Here is a 12,975-nt window from a genome sequence, read left to right on the forward strand (position 1 = left end):
TTTAAGTTGATATGTATTGTGGATTTTTCACAATTTAACTTTTCAAGTTCAGGGTGCCTATGGGAAATTGCATTGAATTCCGCCTAAAGTCATATGAGTGCCCTGCACAAACCCTAACCCTAACCCCAACCCCAACCCTAACCCTAACGCTAACCCCAACCCTAACCCAAATGCTAAACCCCACGCCCTACTTTGCACAGCAAGAATTAAGTTGATATGTATTATAGATTTTTCACAATTTCACTTTTCAAGTTTAGGGTGCCTATGGGAAATTGCATTGAATTCCGCCTAAAGTCATATGAGTGCCCTGCACAAACCCTAACCCTAACCCCAACCCCAACCCTAACCGTAACCCCAACCCTAACCCTAACCCTAACCCTAACCCCAACCCTAACCCTAACCCTAACCCTAACGCTAACCCTAACCCTAACCCTAACGCTAAACCCCACGCCCTACTTTGCCCAGCAAGAATTAAGTTTATATATTGTGGATTTTTCACAATTTCACTTTTCAAGTTCAGGGTGCCTATGGGAAATTGCATTGAATTCCGCCTGAAGTCATATAGGTGCCCTGCACAAACCCTAACCCTGACCCCAACCCCAACCCTAACCCTAACTCCAACCCTAACGCTAACCCTAACCCTAACCCTAACCTCAACCCTAACGCTAAACCCCACACCCTACGTTGCACAGCAAGAATTAAGTTGATATGTATTGTGGATTTTTCACAATTTCACTTTGCAAGTTTAGGGTGCCTATGGGAAATTGCATTGAATTCCGCCTAAAGTCATATAAGTGCCCCGCACATACCCTAACCCTAACCTCAACCCCAACCCCAACCCTAACCCTAAACCCAACCCTAACGCTAACCCTAACTCTAAACCCCAACCCCAACCCTAACGCTAAACCCCACGCCCTACTTTGCACAGCAAGAATTAAGTTGATATGTATTGTGGATTTTTCACAATTTCACTTTTCAAGTTTAGGGTGCCTATGGGAAATTGCATTGAATTCCGCCTAAAGTCATATGAGTGCCCTGCACAAACCGTCTTAGTTATGAGTGAGTTTGTTGCTGAATTATACTCATTTTTACTTGAGAAGCACCCACAATGTATGAAAGCATAGTTCTGATCACTTATATCAGAGTACTGTGAAGTTGGTGAAAACGAGCTTTACGGCACCTGAAAATGCAAATGCATTCATAAAAGATGAAAATGCCTATAACTTTAGTTTGCAAGGTGATAAACCCAAACTTTAAAATGTATGTTGTACAAGTCCCCATACCCTACTTTGCACAGCAAGAATTAAGTTGATATGTTTTGTGGATTTTTCACAATTTCACTTTTCAAGTTCAGGGTGCCTATGGGAAATTGCATTGAATTCCGCCTAAAGTCATATGAGTGCCCTGCACAAACCCTAACCCCAACACCAACACCAACCCTAACGCTAACACTAACCCTAACCCTAACGCTAACCCTAACCCTAACCCTAATGCTAAACCCCACGCCCTACTTTGCACAGCAAGAATTAAGTTGATATGTATTGTTAATTTTTCACAATTTCACTTTTCAAGTTTAGGGTGTGATAGAAATGTTCGTTTCTGATGCAAGCGTCAAAGAGGAGAAAGAGACTGAAATATAAGTCAGAAGGGTTTAATGAGTTCATCACAGGTAAAGTTAACAATGGAGCACCGGACTCTCAGGAAAGGATAGGAAGAGAGTCCTGAGATGTTTGTGTTTCCAGCTTTTATAGGCCTCCCAGTGTGTGAGGCGGGTCTTTCTCTCGGCAGCATGTGATTACACATTAAAAACCTTTTTGGCAAAATCCCTGAATGTGCGTTTTTAAGTCACTCAATCTTATTGTTTTATGACCCTCACAGGATGGGGGCACTCAGACCTTGGTGAACAGGGCCACAGATAAGAAGTGGCCCTGGTCCTAGGTGTTATCTTCTTGGCCCCAGTGCTGTAGAGCTTTACGACCCTCTCAGGGTGGGGGTCTTTGGTGAGTAGGGCTACAGGCATCTGAGGGTAGCATTGCATTGTTAAAAAAAATACCTTACAATTCCCCCTTTTCACACCATGCTACATGGTGTGAACCCAACTATGAAAAATAAAAAGTAATGTTTACAACAAGTGATAATAATGGAAGAAATTAAAAATTTAAGCAAGTATAGTACTAAGGATAATAACAAAAGCATACACATTCATGAGTAGAATAAATGAAAATAATTTTGCTAAATTAAAGTACGTGGATTTATGGGTACAAAATCTAAAAACCCATTTATTATAGTTTTGTCATTTTTTTCACCTTCTGACTTAAATGGGAAAAGACATTTTGTGGCCCCGCTCCCAGCAACCGTCCGAAGACACCACATATACCCACAGTACTGTACATGATTATGCTATTATTAAACCAACCCAAAATCAAAAACATGAATTTCCCAAAACAACATTATACAGCATGTTTACACTGAATGTCCTCAGTCTCAGAGTCAGAAATAATTGTGATGTACATAGGAGGAGGGGTGTTAGAAGAAATAGGAAGTAGTGCCATTTGTTTTGCAGCAGTAACTTCTTTAGAAAAAGCTGTAGTCACACACCTTTCAACCATAGTACGAGCAAAAGGGATGAAACAACAGCCACAGACCATCAGTATGGTTAGAATTATGCTAAGTGAAGTGAAAAGTGAGAGAAATAAAGTTTTCCATTTACCGAAGGTATTAGAAAACCAATCACCTATTACATCATTAATTCCAGAGGCAGTAAGCATCTGGTCTGAGTGATCTTTCATTTTATCTAAAAGTTCTTGGAGAGGCCCAACAGGGCCAGTGTTATTGGGTATGATTGTACAACACTGGTCACCAAAGAGTGAACATACACCTTGTTTTTCAGCTAAAAGCATGTCTAGAGCAATACGATTTTGGTATGTCATTAACGTATTAGCATGTAGTTCTTCTTGTAATAGAAGTAAAGCAGCTCTAGTTAGATTGGCCTGATACATAACATTGTAATGAATATAATTAATTCTATCTACATTTTTATTAATGGTACACCACCAACAAAGAATAGATTCGAAACCTGCAGCAACTTGGTTAGCAATATTATAGTTAATGGAACATTCTCTAAATGATAACACCTTTTTTCACACAATCCAGTTTTGAAAATTAAAATTAAATTTGTAATATCCCCCCTTTGACACATTTATATATCTATATATACATGTGTCGACTTTGGATTCGCTGTCTTCTGCTGCAAGAGAACAGTCAAATTACTGTTGCTGAAATAAACATTTTGTGAAGCCCAAAACTATTATTGGTTAGTTGTTAGTGTTGTTATTGTGTGATTATTTCATAGGAACATGCAAAGGAAAAAAAATAAAATAAAATAAAATAGAAATTATGCAGCATCCGCATTACAATTAATGTAGTATCTCTTTGAGAGTACTCATACAATGCCACAGTCATAATTAAGAAGAATCAAGTTCGGCCAAATCAGTTCTAATTTGTTTCAGAGTGCGTTCAGGAGGTTGAGCTCTGACGCAATGAGTAATATGAATCCAGTGGCTCACTTTACTTTTGTGGGCTTTGTCAATTTTTTTCGATTCTAATAGCCCTTGAGCGACTGTTAAGTACCTTGTAAGGACCTACAAATTTGGGTTCAGTCCAATTAGGTTTAATACTTTTTACCAGTACCCAATCACCAGGTTTGATTGGGTCTTCTAAAGTTGACTCAGAGGAGTTCTCCAGGTTCAGGATCTGTTGGGAGAGAACTAAACTTAAATTAGTTAATGCTTTGTAATAGTCAGAGATTTCATGATCTTGGTCATTTCTAGGTACACACACATCAGGTCGGAGAGGAGTGTCCATCCTCCTCCCAGTTAAGATCTCATGTGGAGAGAGATTGAGATGTTTATGTGGTGTGGATCGCATTGCCATCAGCGCTAATGGCAAGGCATCCAGCCACGTCATTTTGGTGGAGTTCATGATTTTAGCTAGATAGCTTTTCAATGTGCGGTTTGCTCTTTCAACCAGGCCCTGGGATTGTGGGTGAAGGACTGTTCCAAAATGTTGTTTTATTCCAAAATATTCACACACTGCTGTCATATATTTGTTAGAAAAGTGTGTACCACTATCAGATCTGATGGTACGGGGAAACCCATACCTAGGAACAAATTCTCTTGTCAGCCACTTAATGACTGAATTAGCTGTCTCTCTCCTTACTGGGGTAACTTCAACCCATCTTGAGAAAGAGTTAGGTGCAACTAAACGTCCGTCATGATAGTGCCAAAGTCCTTCTTCGTCCTTAAATTAGTCCAAACACTATGTTCATACGGTCCTGCGTGAGTCTGTAAGTCAATAATATCCTGCTCTGTCAACTTCACTGAATCTTTCTCTTCATCCATCTGCACACACACATACTTTTTACTTGGAGGTCCTTTATAACCTGCTGCCTTTTTTGCTGCTGCATCTGCTGCTTCATTCCCTCTAGCTATAAGTGTTGTTCTCTCTGCATGGCCTTTGCATTTTAACACAGCTACTTCAGATGGGAATTTAACAGCTTCTATCAATTCAGTCATTTCTTTGAGATGTTTAATAGGTTGTCCAGTGCTGGTTATGAATCCCTTACGCATCCAATGAGGGGCATCAATGTGTATTGCATGTGTTACATAAGCAGAATCAGAATATATTTGCTGTTTGATCTTTAGCTAATTGCAATGCTCTGGTTAAAGCTATTACTTCTGCTAATTGTGCTGAAGCCCCTGGCATAAGTATCTCTTTAGCTTCCATGATTTCAAACTTTTGTCCAGTAGCTTTCACTACTGCATATGATGTTCTAATTTTCCCTGTGTTATCTCTATAGCTACATCCATCACAAAACAGCATTAGTTGTGGGTTCTGCAGTGGTTCTGCATACAATGTTGGTACTAGAGTCATGTCTAGTTGCGCTATGTCAGCGCAGTTGTGCGGTGTCCCTGTCCCTAGATCATTTGCCATATTGATGGTTGTGCCTTCAAATGTAATATGTGGTTGATCTAGTATTTGTTTGATTTTTTCTGTGCGTCGTTCTGAGAGTGTAAAAGCTACTGATTGTAAGTAGGCTGCTACTCCATGTTGTGTATGTATGATTAGAGGATGACATTTCACTATGTGTGCTGTTTTAATTATGGCCATAGATATAGCTGCTACATGTTGTGTGCATGGTGGATGTCCTTTTTCTATATTGTCTAATTTAGCACTATGATACATAAGCACTTTATGCTGACCTGCCACACCGCCCCCCTTTTTCTGATAAAGTATTGCATTGCCAACTCCATTTTTCTCATACACATCTAGGTGAAAAGGTATGGTATAATCTGGTACAGCCAAGTCACATGAATGTGCCATTTGTTGTTTTAAGGAAACAAATGCTTCCTCTGCCTCAATATTCCAGTTTAATTGAGCAGTAAGGTTAGTTGGTCCTGCCTCAGTTATCAGTGCTCTTAATGGGGCTAGTAGTAAAGTATACTGTTTCCAAACTTTTGTTTCTAATTTTGTTAACTGTGGCCATTCTGAATGTCGTTTCAAATATGTTGCATATGCATTATGTAGAAGCCCCAGTGCAACAGCTCTGATGTACAATGAAAAGAAATAGCCTAAATAATGTTATATTGGTAAATGATTATTTTCAGGAATGGAGCAAAAATGTTTCAATTAAATGAATACACTTCTAAATTTTGTAATTGGGTTAAAAACAAAATATTTGACTATGTGGATCTGAGAACAGGCTCCAGTCATGAGTGCCCAGGCAAACACAGCCCAAACGCAGCAGCAGAGACAGTTTTATGGTGCCTTTAGAGGAGCAGCAGAGCACTTGAAGGTTTTGATTCAGTTCATTCATTTGTCATGTGACCAGTAGTGGAGGAGCCCAGTCCACAGATGAGTTTCAGAGCCAGCAGGACTTTCTTTGGTTTTAGTTCAGTTCATGTTTCTCAGTGACGCAGCAGCCATGTTCAGACAGTCTTTAGACAACAGCAGAGCAGAGCCAGTCCAGGTCATGTGACCTTCCAGTTCAGAGCTGGAGAGATGCACCCAGAGCCACTGCACTCAGACCACGCCCACCCAGACACAACAGCCCAAAGACCCATCTCAAATCCACTTCAGTCAAAACTAAAATCTATTCAAAGTCTATTCCAAGTTCCAGTTTGCATAAGAAATCTGTATCTATATTTATAATATCTTAAAGTTAAAGTGTGAAATTTTCAATAATTATAAAGACATGGTTTGAATTGTTTACTTAAATTTCAGCATGATCTAATTAAACAATTCTTCTAAAGTTTATGTGAATGCTCAAATAAGTCATTACTGTCAGATGAGTTTAAACATACTGCTCTTTCTTTTTATATGCATACTTCTGATGCGTAAACTGTTCAGAGAGTGCAGGATTCTGAGAGTATGGTGATCTCTCATGCCTGACCCATGTAGGAGGGGTCAAAAGGTCAGTTGGAACTCTATCATAACCTGTGTTTGGTAGATCACTAATATATAAACCTTTTGGCCTTGTAGATTTAGGTTTAATATCAGTTGTAAATGAAGTCTCATACAATGGTTTATCTATTTTTGTTTTTTATTTTACTAGACACCTTTTCTAGTGTAGAACTTTGAGAATGCTTACCATCACTTCCAAATTGTATTGTTTTTCTTATTGATTCAGTAGGTGTAGGAGTTCTTGAGCCTTTAGTGTTAATGCCCTTCACATTAACAAATTTCAGTGTTTTAACATCATCTGGGTCAATCAGTTGCCCTGTCATAGATGTTGCTCCTCCTGCACTGTCATCACCGATTGCTTCCGCATTATCAGCAAGCATCATTTACTACTTCAATAGCTTCAATTGTGGTAGGTTCTTCTACTATGTCTACTAATCCTGCTTTAACTAATACCAATGGACATTGTAGTGTCGTGGTGTTAGAGTCATTAGTTATCAGTGGGGGTGTAACAGCCCAAGTTTGTGAATTAGTAGCTTGAGTTAGTAATTTATGGGCCTCGCTATAAGGTGAAAGGTCAGTATAAGGAGGAGGGAGAAATGCATCTTCCCCCTTCTTATCTAAGGTTGTTTCCCTTTCAGTTTTAGATTGCACCAATTGTATTTGTGGCGTCACTGTGGTGTATGTTATGTTAAAACCTGCCCCCCTCATTAAGTGGGGGAGGTATGCATTGCAAAGAGCTTTATTTTTTCTGGCTATATCCACTCTGTTTTTAAACTCCCCTATACATTTTTTGCCATTTCGCTCCCATTCAGCTTCAGTGAAATCACAAGCAGCATGGACAACCGTTTGAATATTCAGCAATTGTTCTTTTCTAGGATTTGGAGATGTGTCCTGTCCTATCAAACCTCTCATTTGCAAGTCTTTTACCCATATCTCAAACTTTTCTGTTTCTTTCTTCTTTTTCCTATCCTCTGTCCCAAACAAAAGTATATCTAAGGCATTAGTACACGCTTCTTTCGTCGTAGCAGGAGTAAACTTCGTCCCTGTATCGTCCATTGTCTAGTGGTGGAAAAGGTTCTCAATTTGACCTTCAGGTGAGAGGGAAAATGGAATGATGGAAGATAGTGGGGGTAGGGTTGAAGAAAGGAGGGGGTGTATAGCTGAGTAAGGGAGTATGATAAGCAGGAGAGATAAGACTCACCCTAAAGGAACTATTCACTTAGAATTTATTTGAGAGCAAATAGTCAAAATCCTAATTGAGTAAACCCGCAACTGCTTTTCCACCACAGTCAGTCAGTCTGTTTGTCACCAAGTCTGTTTTACACACCTGTAATTTGGTCTATTGGGAATGAAAATGTTAATAAAACCTGTTTACATAAGCCTAATGTATGGATCCAAACCTTTCACCACAGAGATCCCTTTAGACCAACCCGTATCACACCCAGGCTTCTACGCAGAGGCCGTAGCGTCTGTGCGGGGTGGGGGTTCTAGCAGGATATGTGATTTTAGTTTTAAAGACCCGACACTCCTACACCCCGGGCTGTTTGCCTTTATTTTCTCCACCCCCAAATGCAGCCTACGCAGTCTCTACTCCATGTGATAAAGGCTAGAAATGAGGAGTCAGAGACCCAAGCCACCCACAGTGACCCAAAAAGAAGAAGAAGAAGTTCTGTCCCTACCGGTTTATTCAATCGTGCTCAGCTGAGTGGGTCCCGGACCCAGGGCTCCACACCCCACTTACACGGTCCAACCGTGTCTTGGTCATAGGGCGCTCAACACCCTCAGAGTCCAACTCTGGCCAACAATAGAACCTAGTCTATTGTCAGACGACCGGGCCTAATGCCACCTGGTCCCGGACCAGGATTTTCCCCCTAACACGGTCCCAGCCGTCTTGGTTACAAGGGCTCGTGCGTTTCTTAGCAGTGACTACGTTCAATAGACTCTCGTCAGATTCTATTCCAAGAGGTAATTTGATTAAGAATTTAACTAGTTGCCCTCAGGGTCCAGCCCTGGCTTTCCAGTAGAACCTAGTCTGCTGGCAGTCTCTCAACCGGGCCTAGCGCCACCTGGTCCCGGACCAGGATTTCTAATACCGGCTCATTGATCTGTCCCTATGTGTTAGTAAATGTGCTTCATGTAACTTTACATGTGAAAGAACAAACTGGACTAGATAGCCCACCCAATTATATTCTAAATTTGCAAGACAAAGAATTACAGATTCATGTGACAGTGACAACCCTAATAAAGAATAAACTAACCTATGCAGAAATTTTATTAAAAAGGTTTTCTGCTTACCTTATTTTGGGGCCCCTGGTTGTCACCGTCATCAGACTTCACCTCGATATGCCCAAAGGTCCTCCAGATCACTTGACACCAATCACGTCGGGGTCACCAAATTGATAGAAATGTTCGTTTCTGATGCAAGCGTCAAAGAGGAGAAAGAGACTGAAATATAAGTCAGAAGGGTTTAATGAGTTCATCACAGGTAAAGTTAACAATGGAGCACCGGACTCTCAGGAAAGGATAGGAAGAGAGTCCTGAGATGTTTGTGTTTCCAGCTTTTATAGGCCTCCCAGTGTGTGAGGCGGGTCTTTCTCTCGGCAGCATGTGATTACACATTAAAAACCTTTTTGGCAAAATCCCTGAATGTGCGTTTTTAAGTCACTCAATCTTATTGTTTTATGACCCTCACAGGATGGGGGCACTCAGACCTTGGTGAACAGGGCCACAGATAAGAAGTGGCCCTGGTCCTAGGTGTTATCTTCTTGGCCCCAGTGCTGTAGAGCTTTACGACCCTCTCAGGGTGGGGGTCTTTGGTGAGTAGGGCTACAGGCATCTGAGGGTAGCATTGCATTGTTAAAAAAAATACCTTACAGGTGCCTATGGGAAATTGCATTGAATTCCGCCTAAAGTCATTTGAGTGCCCTGCACAAACCCTAACCCTAACCCCAACCCCAACCCTAACCCTAACCCCAACCCTAACCCTAACGCTAACCCTAACGCTAAACCCCACGCCCTACTTTGCGCAGCAAGAATTAAGTTGATATGTATTGTGGATTTTTCACAATTTCACTTTTCAAGTTCAGGGTGCATATGGGAAATTGCATTGAATTCCGCCTAAAGTCATACGAGTGCCCTGCACACACCAACTTAGTTATGAGTGAGGTTGCTGCTGGATTATACTTATTTTTACTTGAGAAGCACCCACAATGTATGAAAGCTCTGTTCTGATCACTTATATCAGAGTACTGTGAAGTTGGTGAAAAGTTGCTCTTCAGCGCCTGAAAATGCAAATGCATCAATAAAAGATGAAAATGCCTATAACTTTAGTTTGCAAAGTGATAAACCCAAACTTTAAAATGTATGTTGTACAAGTCCCCACGCCCTATTTTGCACAGCAAGAAGTGAGTTGATATCTTTTGTGGATTTTTCACAGTTTCACTTTTCAAGTTCAGGGTGCCTATGGGAAATTGCATTGAATTCCACCTAAAGTCATATGAGTGCCCTGCACACACCAACTTAGTTATGAGTGAGTTTGCTGCTGGATTTTACTCATTTTTACTTGACAAGCACCCATAATGTATGAAAGTACTGTTCTGATCACTTATATCAGAGTACTGTGAAGTTAGTGAAAATTAGCTGTTCAGCACCTGAAAATGCAAATGCATCAATAAAAGATGAAAATGCCTATAACTTTAGTTTGCAACGTGATAAACCCAGACTTTAAAATGTATGTTGTACAAGTCTCCACGCCCTATTTTGCACAGCAAGAATTGAGTTCGATTCTTGTGATACGAAGACAATGACCCAACCAAGGATGTTGTGGACTATCGCATAAGGGTGCATATCTTTGGTAACAGCCCCTACCCTGCAGTGGCAATCTACGGATTGAGGATGACAGCAAAAGAAGCCCAAGATGAATATGGAATTGATGCTATGCATTGCAGCACAGTCACAACAATGAGCTTTCTCAAAATATAGAGACCTTTTAACATAACTGTACATTTCAAGAATTGCAACCAACTGTTTACACGCCTTTCCATTCCAAATAAAAATCCACCACCACTAAGAGACATAGTTCAACAACCAAAGCAATTTTCAGGCCCAAACAGTGCAGATAACACTACCAGTGACCTTGCCAGGTTCCTTGCCAAAAGTCAACTAGTAACTGGAGGGCTAACTAAATCCGATGACAAGCCAGAGAGTTACCTGAGCTGGCTGGCCACTTTCCAGAGCACCATCAGAGACCTGGGTCCTACAGCTAGCGAAGAAATTAACCTCCTCATCAAGTGGCTCGGCCCTGAGTCTTCTGAACATGCAGAAAGATTAACGGCAGTCAACATCAAATTCTGATGCTGGTCTGAACATGATCTGGACGAGACTAGAAGAATGTTATGGCTCACCAGAAACAACAGAGAACACTCTGTTTACAAGATTACAAAACTTTCCAAAGCTTTCAAGCAAAGAGCCTTATAAGCTTTGCAACCTCACAGATCTACTGTGTGAACTGGAAGCTGCAAAACTAGATGGATATCTAACAGGTTTGAGTTACCTTGATACAGCTAGAGAAGTGAGTCCAATCATGGAAAAACAGCCTTTTCACCTTCAAGAGAGATGGACAATGGTGGGGTCATGTTATAAAGAAGACCATAATGTAAGCTTTCCACCCTTCACGGTGAAATACTGTGTCTTTTAGCCCACCATCACCACACTATCATCAGTATAAGTACTTTGAAGGGACACTGCCAGCATTTGAGTTAGTTAAGTCGGAGGAACCAGACAGATTTGGAAGAAATTGCTATCTGAACAAAATACTCCAAATTCTTCACTGGTCACCCATTCACGCACAGCAGCCTATATTCTCATAAAAATACGACTTTATTCTCGATATATACTATGTAACTTATGGTGGAGGGCCTGACACTTTCTCCATGGAGGAGATTTTGCTTTACCAAGAAGGTTCCAGGTTCAGCTCCCTGGTTGTGGTGTCTCCATGGAGTTTATTGCCATACTGTGGAACATTCTAGGCAACACAATTAACATCTCCAAGGAGACTGGCAGGTGAAGGACCACCTCCACTAATAACTTGGTGCACCTTTCAATACTAATATATATATATATATATATATATATATATATATATATATATATATATATATATATATATATATATAAAATGCATCAAATGTTAAACCATTTGATGCATTTTGCCCTAGTATATGATTTATTTTTTTTCATCAAAATTTCAAAGATTACAACACATTTTAAGTTTGTAATATGCCTATTTCAGCAGTAGAACCTATTGTTCATCTATAGTTTTAAAACTGCAGTGTTGCATTCTGCATATCTGATCAGTGTTCTGGTATGTCTTCCTCAATCATTTATCCTGTAATATAAATCATCACTGTATCATATACATATTTCTACAGGTACTGCTTGTCCTATGTTCCCTAGGGAGATACTTTTCACTTACTCTTTCTTTCACATACCTATTCACTAAATTTTTGTACTTTCTAAGTATGCGGCAAATCTGGCTAATTACTGGGTAAAACTATTTTAAAACAGTGATCATTTCAAACACTACAGCACATGTGTCAAACTCAAGGCCCGTGGGCCAAATGTGGCCCGCCAAGTCATTTTATGTGGCCCGTGACAAGGTAAATTAAAAGGTATGACTGTCTTAAAATATCAGTTTATCAGGAGATACACAGTTACACAGGCATTTTTTCATATCCGTGCAAATCCATATGCAATATTTCTAACTTGAATAAGTAATAAATACAGAAACGGTTAATTAACAAGATAAAAAAATTGTTACATTTATTTTCCATCTGGCCCTTTGAGAGTAACCATTTTGCTGATGTTGCCCTCAGTGAAAATGAGTCTGACACCCCTGCACTACAGTGTCGCAGGATCCTGAATGAAACACTATTATTTTCATAAGTCCTAAATTGTCATAATTTTCACGTTGAGGGTTTGATTGAGATTATGTTCCTTCTGTTGACCCTTTCATTTTGTAAAATGTTGTATGGGATCTATTTAGCTTTTTTCTGACCTGTGAAAAGACCCCGGGAATATATGGAAGCTTTAGATTCCTAACTGGTGGCATTGCTACTATGGTATTACTTTTATATCTTTTTGGTTATATTAAGGTTGTTATTATTATTATTATTATTATTATTATTATTACTACTATATGACTTCAGGAAAATTAGCTCATAGAATATCTGACTAGTGGATTGGAGTGGAGTGATTTTTTGTGTGTGTGAATTTCAGACATTGTGTATGCTATGTGAGCGATACACAGATTCATGTGCCATTTTACTGATTATTTCTTGTTGAGAAATACTTATACATCCATCCATTCATCCATTTTCTTCCGCTTATCCAGAGCCGGGTCACGGGGGCAGCAGTCTAAGCAGGGACTCCCAAACTTCCCTCACCCCAGACACGTCCTCCAGCTCCTGGGATCCCAAGGCATTCCCAGGCCAGCCGAGAGACATAGTCCCTCCA

The sequence above is a fragment of the Periophthalmus magnuspinnatus genome, chromosome 4 (genome assembly GCF_009829125.3).
Source record: "Periophthalmus magnuspinnatus isolate fPerMag1 chromosome 4, fPerMag1.2.pri, whole genome shotgun sequence".
Classification (NCBI taxonomy): Eukaryota; Metazoa; Chordata; class Actinopteri; order Gobiiformes; family Gobiidae; genus Periophthalmus; species Periophthalmus magnuspinnatus.